This window comes from Sciurus vulgaris (genome assembly GCF_902686455.1).
Source record: "Sciurus vulgaris genome assembly, chromosome: 16".
Taxonomy (NCBI): domain Eukaryota; kingdom Metazoa; phylum Chordata; class Mammalia; order Rodentia; family Sciuridae; genus Sciurus; species Sciurus vulgaris.
The window spans coordinates 40,196,745-40,209,003 of record NC_136477.1 but is presented as its reverse complement, the minus strand read 5'-3'; the positions used below and the strand labels follow the sequence as shown (position 1 = coordinate 40,209,003).

At 43.6% G+C, this 12,259-nt stretch overlaps 1 long non-coding RNA gene across 1 annotated transcript in view; it reads left to right on the top strand.

Annotated features, from left to right (window-relative positions):
• Nucleotides 1–1,094: 1,094 nt before the first annotated feature.
• Nucleotides 1,095–12,259, top strand: part of LOC306646013 — a 110,199-nt gene continuing 99,034 nt past the window's right edge. Inside the window, exon 1 of the long non-coding RNA XR_013759791.1 lies at nt 1,095–1,362. This is a non-coding gene — a long non-coding RNA (uncharacterized lncRNA). The remainder of the gene's footprint in view (nt 1,363–12,259) is intronic.

Sequence of the window (12,259 nt, the reverse complement as noted above, 5' to 3'; positions counted from 1 at the left end):
TGAATGGGGTAGTTTTCCTAACTTCTCTTTCTGAGGATTCATCACTTATGTATAAAAATGCATTGGATTTATGAGCATTGATGTATAACCTGCTACTTTACTGAATTCACTTATGAGTTCCAAAAGTTTTCTGGTGGAATTTCCGGGTTCCTCTAAATATATAATCATGTCATCAGCAAATAGGGATAGTTTGAGTTCTTCTTTTCCTATTCGTATCCCTAAAAATTTTTTTTTTTTTTTAATAATTTCAGATTTAGGGAAAAGTTGAAATAGAACCTAAGATTCACCAGTTGAGACTAAGTTGTTCCCTTGTCCCTATATATTTCCACGTGGACTTCCTGAGAAAGAGGACATTTCTTTATATAACTACATTATAATGATCAGAATTAGAAAATTTAACGCGGATGCAATCAACAAATACAGGCTTTGCATTCCAATTTTGCCAGTTTCCCCAATATCGCCTTCTACTTGGCAGCACTATCCCATGGAACTTTCCATAATGATGGGAAGGGCTCGTGAGCATTTAGAAGGTGGCCAGAGCCACCTAGACCATTTAAAACTTTATTCTAATGAATTTTGATTCAATCGCCCGGCGGCTCAGGTAGCTATTGCTATGACAGCACAGCTTTCCATCAAGTTCCCACCCACCTTTGTTCCTTCTGTTTTGGTTTTAAATAAACAATTTTGAAATTCACAACCTGTGGGGACAGTTCCTTTTTCTCAGAGGTCTCAGATGCACCCCCACCCCTCAATCCCCCAGGAAGACAGTCTTGTTTTTTGCTCAGCCAGCAGGGGGTTTTCTTTAAAAGAAGCTTACAGTTAAATGCTGCACAATGTCACGTAACATTGGGAATGTCTGGCAGGCCTGGCTCCAGGCCACCTTCCCTGCATGGCCCTTCTCTACCTTCTCCAGGGCCCTTCTGTCCCTCCCGGCCGGGCGTCTGAATTCACCTGCGGTCTGACCCCGGGTGCCTTCAATCTGGGCCGGGTTACCCGCTCCTGAGTCTCGCCAAGGGCGAACAGGGGACAAATGCTTCCCAGTTGGTGATGCCCGTGCTTGGCGCTTGGAGGGCTGAGCGAAGAGCCCCAGCTAGAGGCCACACCTGATTTCATTTGAATTGACGAAAATTCTTCTCGCCAAGTCTCTTCCACGCAGTCATTGCAAATTATAATAATTCCCTGCTGCGTGAACTTTCCGCCTGGGAATCAGTCGCGGCTGCTGACCGCCGCGGGTAGGAGCTGCGCCTCCTCGGCGTGCGCCGCGCTGGGGCGAGACTCCGCCCGGGACCCCGCTAGTCCCCGCCGCGCCCTGTGTCCCGCCGCTTGCAGGAGTCGCTCGCGGACCCAGCCCGCGCTCTCCAGGTACGCGCGTGGGTTTAAATGTACGTTTTATTCTAAAACCGTTTTAGTTTTTATGACAATACCACAGTGGGTCCCCATACACCTGGCTCCAGTTTGCTCTTTTATCATCTTGCAGCCAAAAAAAACGTTACACTTAAAGAATCAATATTGCTACATTGTAATTAACCGAAGTCCATACTTTGATTTCTTTTTTACCTAATGTCTTTTTTGTACCCCAGATCCCATCAGCGTGCTATTATATGTAATCTTTTTGTTTCCTAAGGTTCCTCAAACCATGACAGTGTATCAAACTTTCTTTGTCGTCGGTGACCTTGACAGTTTTGAGGAGCACTGCTCAGGTATTCTGTTGTGTCCTTGAATTAGCATTTGTCCGATGTTTAACTTGATTAACTTGAGGTTATGCACTCTTGAGGACCACGGAGGTCCATCATATCAAGGGTGGGGACTGTCAACATGACTTCTATCGTGATACCTCCCTTGCAGTAGTGTTTGTTGCCTTTCTTAGTTGTAGTATTTTTTTTTTTTTCCATCCTGTACTTTTTTAAAAGGTAGTCACTACCTGCATTCCACAAATAAGGATTGGGGAGTTATGACCCACAGTTCCAAGGTAAAGTACTCATATAAAACCCCTGTAACTCTTGCTGGGGATGTAGCTCAGTGACAAGTATTCTTGCCTAGCGTGCATAAGGTTCTGGGTTTAATACCCAGAGCAGGAAAAAGAAAAAAAAAAAAAAAAAAAAAAAAAGTCTATAATTCTTCCACATGGAAGATTTGTCTGTTCTCTATTTATTCAGTCAGTTATTTATACTAGTCTGGACTTATAGGTATCTCGGGTTATAATCCAATACTACTTTATCTCCTTGCCCAATGGTCCCAGCTTTAGCCATCAGGACCTCTTTCAGTTGACTCCTACATCACTTTGACATGCCCCATCGTTGTGGCTTGTTTTTGTTTTAGCGCTTTCTGGAATGACAAGACATTTCAGACTTATCTTGTGTAGTAGTCCAAGTCCTAGCATCAGTCATTTCTCCAGGGAGTCCTGGTTCCTTTTTTGGGGGTGATATCATCAAGCAAGATCTGGCTACAGGTTATGCTTGTGTCAACTGGGTGTTGATTGGCCCTCTCAGCTGACAGAACAAGGCAGGATCTCTAAGTATTTCTATGTGTAACTATCTGTACCTATATTCAACATGTATTCATGCTGATGTCTATAATTCTCATTTGTTACCATGTGTATTGTTCTATCCTCCTGCTCCAGTAGTGAAAGATCTGGTTCCTATCATCCATTTACTTAATTGTTTGATTCCAGGACACATGAACAGCAGAAACAGAATGGTAAACCATACCCCCCACAGAAACAACTTCTACAGTTAACTGGAACACAGTGCTTATATAGTCTCTTTCACCTTTAGTATTATAGACACTCATTTCCAAAGTTACTTAGGAAAGCACTTTTCCCCCAACCTCTTCAGTGAGCTTTTTCATATGTTTGTAATACACATTCTACATTCATTTCATCCTGATACTTTTCAACCTTTTAAATTATCTTTAAGGTTTTCATGCCTACATTAAGATGTATTCTTCGTACCAGAAAGTTCTATGGATTTCAACAAATGCATAGTGTATTTTATTCTCCACCACAGTATCATATGGAGTAGTTTCACTGCCCTAAAAATTCTTCCATATTTTACCCTCATCTCCCCTGTCCCTTCACCCACTGATCTTTTTACTGTCTCTAAGTCTTTCATGTAATTAGAATTATACTCAAGGAGGCCTTTTCAGCCTGGCTTCTTTCACTTAACAATATGCACTTAAGATTTCACCCACACCTTTTTTCACCATAGTTCACTTATTTTTCTCGCTGACTAAATAATTCATTGTATAGACATTTCATATTTTGTTTATCCATTCACCTGCTGAAGGGCATCTTGATTGCTTCCAATTCTTGACCAATATGAACAAAGCTTCTATAACATTCATTTGGAAGTTGTCGTGTGGACATCAGTTTTCAAAGCAAGTGAATACCTAGAAGGAGGATTGCTGGATCCTATGGCAAGCCTAAGCTTAGATACTGCTAAACTGTCTCCCAAAGGAGCTGTACCATGTTACATTTCTACTAGCAAGGAACAAAAAGTCCCTGTTGTTCCATATCTTTGCCAGCAATTTGTATTGTTGATTTGGGGATTTTAGTCATTCTAATAGGAGTGTAGTGGTAAACCCTTTTTATTTTGGGTTTTTTTTTTTTTTTTTTTTTTTAATGAGACACTTTTTGCAGGGAGATGCTTATAAGGAAATACAAGGAAATAAGACATTAAAAGAATCAGAAAACAGATTAAGTGAACTGAATAGGAAATAGATATTCCACACACCTGGAAAGATTTTTTATTGTGCCATTTTACTCCTGTATTAAACAGTTTTATGTTGCAACTGAACAGTTTCCTTTATTTAAGAAAAAAAAAAAAAGGAAGTACACAGGGATTTTGGGGCATAGCTCAGTGATAAAGCACTTGCCTAACATATGTGAGGCCCTGAGTTCCATCCCCTGCACCCAAGGGGGGGGGGAAAAATGAAATGGAAGTGCACAAACTTATTTTGAAAGACAAAATTTTTCCTATCTCTAAATTTAAGTAGAAATTATCTTGTGCATTTGGAGCTAACAGGCACTGGGTGTCATAAAAGACAGCATCTTCAACCAGTTAAACAACTGCAGCAATATCAGGCAGAAATTTCTTTCATTTGCCTTCCATAGAAGCTGCCCTCCATTTCTTCTTAGAGTTACACTTTGTAGAAATGGTGACTGAGAGCACTAGCATGTCTCTTTATAAAGATTTTTAGAACAGATAGGATGATCTGGATCTATTAAACCCTGAGAAATACTCAATAATGAAACTGAATGAAGGCAGTGTAGACACCATCTTACTTGGTGGCGTGGTGGTGGCCATTTCTCCTAGTGGCTCCCAAAGCTCTTCTGATTTTCTTGTATTGAATGATAGGAGAAGAAACACCTTTGCCCACTGCAAACCCAACAGGTTTCTTTCCACGGTAGCTGTAACTCAGAATTTCTTGGGTTTTGTTTTGCTATTTGGAGAAGAGTCTGACTTTCATACAGTTTTGAAGGGATAGTGGAGTCTCTCTGCTATATTTTCAGGAGTCTCTAAAAATTGGATTTGAAGGAATTTCTGAAATTGTGACCTCTTGGCTCTGGTTTTATTTTGTGCTGGCTGTGTGCGTGAGGTTTAATGCTGTGCATTGACTGTTCACCTAACAACGGTGGAAAAGAGCTAGATGTTCGGAATGAGTAAGTGTAATGAGCCATAACTCCTCTACCCAAATTCAAAGGAACAAGAAGTTTCTTGATAATATTACACATGGATTTCCACAGTGTGGACTGAAGACAAGACAGGCAGCTCACAGTGGCCTGACAGGCCTATTTGCTGTGTCAGTCACAAGATGGAGAGAAGCAAGTGAACTAATGCTGCTATGTGCCCGTCCTGTTTTTCTTTCTTTTCTTTTCTTTCTTTTTCTTTTTTTCTTGTCTTTTCTCGTTGGAGGGCCAGGATTGAACTCAGGGGCACTCAACCATCCCCAGACCTTTTTTTGTATTTTTTAAATCTAGAAATAGTGTCTCATTGAGTTGCTAAGTGCCTTGCTTTTGCTGAGGCTGGCTTTGAACTTGTGATTCTCCTGCCTCAGCCTCCGAAGCTGCTGGAATTACAGGCTTGGGCTGCGGTGCCCAGCTACATGCCCTCTTTTACAAAGACTTTAGGCAGAGTGCACTATTAGGGGGGAAAAAAGTAACAAAGGGTATCAGTAGCTATTTAGACAGAAAGACAATAATGCTTTTTCCAGCATGTCCTTTTATGCCTGTTTGCTGTGAAACTTTCCAAAGCTAATGAGATATTAAATGTGTTTTGTTGAGGGAAGAAACTGATTAGTCTTTGGTTTGATTTTTAATGTAATTGGCAAGGAAAGTACACAGTTTAAATTTTGGAAGTAATTTCCATTCAGAGCCCTTGAAAGCATGATTGGACTTGTGAAGGACACAGAGACCTGAGCACAGTTGGCTGGGAACCCCGCTGGCAGATGTGATGTGGAACTTCTGCTCTGGAGGGGGTTCATCACATGACGTTCCTTGTGTTTCTGGGGAGCCTCTCCCCCTCATTCAGATAGAGATCGCTTTAGTTTCAACATACAGGTGTGATGGCTTTCAAAGGCAGTTCTCACTCTGGTAAGGGTTCTGGAATTTGGGGTTTGCAGTCATCCTAACATAGAAAAGACAAACTGCTTCTTCGGTATCCTCACTCACAACACCAAGTCCTTCCAGAACACTTTGCTTCCGATGCGTCTTCCTGGGGTGAGTGAGCACCAGATCCCACAAGTGAAGGGCTCAGTCCCACAAGGCCGCCCCCGCTTCTGATGCCAGTTGTGAGTTGAAGTTGTCAGTGTCTGGCTATGAATCAGAGGTTCTGGTGATCCCCTCCTCACATTGGATCATTTGCTAGAACAGCTCTCAGAACCCAGGGAAACTGTTAGTTTTACTGGTTTACCATCAAAGACATCACAAAGGATACAGAGGAACCACCAGGCAAAAGAGACACAGGGTGGGGTCTGGAAGGGTCCTGGGCCCAGGGGCTCCCATCCTCTAGGAGCTTTGGTGTGCCACGCTCCCAGCACATGGTTGTATGACCAATTCAGAAGCTGTCTGAACCCCATCTTTTTTGTAGAGTCTTCCTCACAAGTCATGATCAATGAAGAACCCACCTGTGGGTGTTGGGGGAGGGAGGCTGAAAATTCCAAGCTTCTAATCACAGCTTGGCCTTTCTGGTGATCAACTCCATCCATCCAGGAGTCCACCAAGAGTGGCCTCATGAGAGCAAAAGTTGCTCCTACCATCCAGGAAATTGCAAGGGATTTATGAGGTCTGTGCCAGGAATCAGAGGCAGAGACCAAATATATGTGTTTTTAATGTCACGTCCTTGGCATATGATTTATGCCAGCAATGAATAATCAACTTATGTCAAACTCATAGAATACAGAGTTACATGTTGTGTGATACACAGATGGTGGCCTAGCTGACATAGGGCACTTGTCATTCTGGACTCTGGGGATTTTTAAATTCATGTGAGTTGCTTATTTATAAATAGCACCAAAACAAATTCTGTTGTTCCCCTTTCGGATGTGTGTGGGTGGTACAGTTGGAAGAGTCCAAGCTTCGTTCAACCTTAGCGGGCTTGAAAAGAGAACTGCTGGCTTAAAAAGTAGTTTCACAGCAATTTCCTGAGATGCTTAGGCTACATTTGGAAGATTATCATACAAGATAATTTTATGTGTGTAAAATTCCCATGTGAGTGGGATAAGAGCTGCCTAATCCAAACCTGGGAGGCTAGATTTTTCCCCAACTTCCTGTCATGTCCTCAAAGAGAGATAGACATTTTGATTGTCACATGACAGATTAAGCAGGTAAAGAAAAATAGATAATGCATCTGTGAGTACATGGAAGTAGCTTCTCATTACTGAATATATCTATGCATCAGGTGTGATGGTAACTCTGGTAATGACGGATGTCATGTCAGAATTCAAGTGGAAAACTGATGTTTCACAGCTGATAGATGCTTGCAATGGTTGAACAAGTTGGGGGGAAGCAGAAGAAATATTGAACTACTTGCATTAAAATGTAGAAGCAGCCAGGTACAGCGGTACACACCAATAATCTTAGTAACTCAGGAGGCTGAGGCAGGAGGATCCCAAATTCAAGGCCAACTTGGGTTACTTAGCAAGACCCTGTCTCAAAATAAAAAATACAAGGGCTGGGGATGTGGTTTGATGGCAGAGAACTCCTGGGTTCAATCCCCGTTACTACAGTGTATAAAACTAAGTAGGCAAAACTTTGCTTCCTTCTCCTCAGAGAGGAGGGAAACTTTGAGACAGCTTTTGACTGTTGAGTCATTTCAAACCAAGGCCCAGAGCTTCCTGGAAAACAAGGCTCTGGGCCAGTTTGCCAAACCCAGCCCTGGCTGGTGCTACATTAAGTTCTCCTACTACAACCAGAAGCAAGAGGACAATTTGCTTAGGGGCAGACTGAGGTTGTGAGGACTTTGTTCCAACATTCACTGAAGTTCTAGGGTAGAAGTAATGTTTAAAACCACCCAGCTTGTGCTACTTTGGTATGGTGTCCCTAAAAATCTAATACACACTGTATTTAGATTATCTTGGCTGGGCCTGGTGGTACATGCCTGTAGTGTCATCAGATTGGGAATCTGAGGTAGTAGGATTACAAGTTTAAGACCAGCCTGGGCAACTTAGTGAGACCCTGTCTCAAAACTTTAAAAGGAGCCAGGCATGGTGGTGCACACCTGTAATCCTAGCAACTTGGAAACCTAAGGCAAGAGAATCATGAGTTTAAGACCAGCCTCCCCAACTTAGACCCTAAGCAACTTAGCAAGACATTGTGTCAATATAAAAAAATTTTTTTAAAGGACTGGGGTTATGGCTCAGCAATTAAGTGCCTCTGGATTTAATCCCCAATACCTAGCAAAAAAATAAAATAAGGACTGAGAATATAGCTCAGTGGCAAAACTGCAACCCCTGCCAAAAAAAAAAAAAAAGATTATTCTGAGCTACATTTTAGCACACCCCATTGTTTGTTTTCTTCTGGGTTTAGCTTGCATAATCTCTGAGGAGTGCTTTTGATCTCCAGGGTAAGTACTCAATGATAGGTAAATGAGAAAGAACTTATGACATCCATCCTCAAGTTGCTTTCATTGGACAATAACCTTGACTTTGGATCTCCTAAGTGTCAGATACTGAGTCAAGCCCTGGAGAATAATAATAATAATAATAATGAGGAGGAGGAGGAGGAGGAAGAGGAGGGGGCGGCGGCACAGTTCTTGTACTAAAAAAAATCATTTGGGACTGAAAACTGACACAGCTCCAGACCACTGTGATGACTGCTTTAAAGAGGACCTTAGGCTTCCTTGAAATCAGAACCGCTTGGAAGTTGTTAAGCACCTGACAAAACCTAAAGCCATTGATTCAGCAAGTTTCCAGCAGAGCCCTAGACTCTGTCTCTAGCAAGTTCCCAGGTGCTATTATTGCTGGCTGGAGACCACCCCGAGGGCCGTGCCTGGGAGGACGGTTGCAAATGCCAAGTGTCTATGTTGCAAAGGCACAGGTACCACAGTGCTGCTGCTGCAGGGTTTGTTTTGTTTGTTTGTTTGTTTTTCTTTTGAGGGGGTACTAGGGATTGAGCCCCAGAGCACTTACTCACTGAGCCACATCCCCCGTCCTTTTTTATATTTTATTTAGAGACAGGGGCTCACTGAGTTGCTTAGGGCCTTCCTAAATTGCCGAGAATGATTTTGAACTCCAAATCCTCACGTTTCTGCTTCCCAAGCCACTGGGATTACAGGCACGCACCACTGCATCTGACCTTGCAGCAGAGTTTTGAAGAACGAGGAGGGTTAGCCGCAGAAATAGAAGGTGATTCTAAGCAGTAAGACTGGTGTATGCACTCTCAAGACTCCATGATCTGGTGGGGTCTCCTCCTAACCTTTCAAAATGTCATAGAACCGAGTGAAAATCACTGCTCTGGGCACAGGGAACCATCAGAGAGTCATAACAGGGACTTCGGTGATCAAACCTATGATTGTAACCAATTGGTCTGATAGCACCACAGAAGACTAGACTAGGGAGAGAACACAGGCTGAGAAAAGATGCAGGTATCACAGTGGTACAAGCCCAGGAGAAAGAGGATGGGGTCATATATTAGTAGGCTGCTTTAACAAATTACCACAGGCTAGGTGGCCCGAACAACAGACCTTCACTTCTCACCGTTTTGGAGACTGGAGTCTGAGATGAGGCTGCCAGCAGAGTCGGGATGTGGTGAAGGCCTTGTGCTTGCGAGGCGAGCACTCTACCAACTGAGCTATCTCCCCAGCTCCATGAAGACCCCCTTCTGGTTGGAGATGATGGTTGCAGATGGCCGCCTTCTCGTTGTTGGCACATGGTGGGAAGAGGGCTAGCTAGTGCTAATTCCGTTCAAAGGACCCCACCTCCAACTACCTTCACGTTGGAGATTAGAATTCAACATACGAATCTGGGGTGTGGGCTCCCACATTTAGACCATAACAAGTAGTTCAAAAGGATAGCTGTATCAGAGACTCCGTCAGTAGGACTTGGTGATCCCACTGGGGATAAACCCTTGGTTACAAAGAATTTCATTCAGTGACCTGCTCATTTCCCTCACTGCTGTATCAGAGTCAACTAAAAGACCGACTTCCTTCTAATAAATGAGGTTCCCATCTCAGACCATGCCTTAGGTGGGTCAGGAAAGGGTCTCCAAGCTCTAGCTAGGCAGGAAAAGGGGAATAAAACTGGTTAGCAGCTTAGAAGACACTTCCTTGGAAGGCACTAATCAGAGACCTGAGGTGGGGAGACAGTGTGGCCTTAGCACTTCTCTGAGGAATGTCAAAGACTGAGATCCTCAGCTTTCTAGTTCCAGGTTTTCCTGGTTTGTCTCCTACCCTTTGGACCATCCTCCCTCAGCCTTCTCTGCAGGTTCCTCAGCCACTATCTCATCATTACATGCTGACAGCTTTCAGGGTTCCTGGTCTGTTCATGGCCTGCTTTCTCACTAGGTGATTTCATTGACTGTCATTGCTTGGCACCTGCTGACAAATCTCCATTTCCTGCTTGTCATCTTTTTAGGTTCACTAGACTTGAACATCCAAGTGCTTATTTCAAATAGACTTTTTGATGTTGTATCAGCTAGCTTTTGCCACAGTAATGATATATAATGAAAAACCACGAAACCTCAAGGGCACGCAGTAATAAGTATTTATTGCTCAAGTGATGGAGGTGCCTTGCTAGGCAGTCTTGCTGAGCTTGGTTGAGCTTGTTCACATCTTGGGTTCAGCTGGATGCTGGCTGAGCCAGGCTGGCCGTGGCTCAATGACTGGGTTAGCTGTGTTCTGCTGCAAGCACCTCTCATCCTCCAGCAACCTAACCTGGGCATGTTCTTCTGGCCATGGCAGGAACACAAGGCTTCATAAGACCTAGGCTTAGGCCTGGAACACAGAGACCCAGGATGTGGCTCAGTGGTAAAAGTGTTTGCCCAGAACTGGCACACCAACACTTCCACTGCTTTCTACTGGTCAAACCAAGTCACAAAGCCAGCCCAGACTCAAGGAAGGCAGATGTAGGTGAGAGAAACAAAGGTCATGGATACAGGTAAAGGAGGAAAACTAAGAATTTCAACACGGAGTCTACCCCAGATGTTCTGTGAGCATCGATATATATTGATGATATTGAATTGATGATCTCCCCCTTCCATGTTAAATCAATCTTAGCATGACACTCTCATGGCCACACCTGGTGTACCCACAAACCTGTTTTTCTACTTCCCACACCTCCCCTCTACCTACAGAGCTCCACTTGATCTGCCCTAACCCATCTGTGACCACTGTAAACACTGGGATTTTCCAGAGAAACAGACTAATACACGCACATATGCATACAGTCATGTATGCGTGCATGCACACACACAGGAACTGGCTTAGGTAGGTAACTATGGGAAGTCCAAAATCCATAGGACAACTATTGAGATAAGAGTTGATGTTGCAGCTGGATGTGATGGCACATGCTTATAATCCCAGCGACTGCGGAGGCTGAGGCAGGAGGATAGCAAGTCTGGGGCCAGCCTCAGCAATTTAGCAAGGCCCTAGGCAACCTAGTGAGACCCCGTCTCAAAATAAATAATAAAAAGGGCTGGGGATGTGACTCAGTGGTTAAGCATCCCTGGGTTAAATCCCTGGTTACCCCCACCACCACCACCAAAAAAAGAGTTGCAGATTTAAGTCTGAAATCCAAGAGGCAGGCCAGCAATCTGTGAACTCAGGCAGGATTTCTATGGCAATCTTGAGGTAGGATTCCTTCTTCTCTGGGGAAACCTTGGGGTTTTCTCCTAAGGCCTTTGGCAAACTGAATGAGGCCCACCCATTTTATGGAGAGAAATTTGCTTCAAAGACTGATTTAAATTAGTCACATCTACAAAGTTCCTTCACAGCAACATCTACACTAGCATCTGACTAAACACCTGATCACTATAGCCTAGCCAAGTTGACACATGAAGCTAACTATCAGGCCTTCTTCCTGGATATTCCCTCAGTCTCTGGTGCCTTGAGGCCTGGGTTCATTCTACTTTGCCTGCTCTTCAGTTACCCTGTATCTCAGCTCAAGGATCACACCCTAAGGAAGCTCTGCCCACTTCTTCCAACTTAGTATCCCCTGGTACCGCCCTCCTCGGCTTCCTATATTTTCTTTTCCCAATCCTTTGTATACTTTAAAATAATATGAATGTTAATTAATTTAGACTAGAAGCTCCTCAGGGTACCTTGGAATTCCCACAGTGCCAGGCATTTGAAAGCCTGTGACCTCTCTAAGTGATGTAGAAAACTGGAAGGGTTCTCAGAGAGCCCTGTGCACAAGTGAGGAATCTGAGCTGAGGTTTAGGAACCTCACCCAGGTCAGACAGCAGGATTTAGTATGAGGTCTTTAATACATCAAGCGTCCCATTCTGAGCTGGCTCATTTATTCTGCCTTAGTAAGAAAGTCAGAGAGTGCTCAGGGTGTAACTCAGAGTGCCTGCCTGGTATGCCTGAGGCCCCTGGCTTTGATCCCCAGAACCACAAAAAAAAAAAAAAAAAAAAAAAATCTCTCTCTGACCTCAGTTTCAAAATTCACAAATGAAACCCATGTGAAGAAGGAGCAGCTTTTCACCAGAAAATGTGGCAAGACCAAGGGCTTAAAGATGGATATCAAAAGCAACAATCTCATGCCTCCCCTTTCCCCACAGTCCTCTTGGGCTTAGGAGAAACTTTTAAGACTAGATAATAACAAA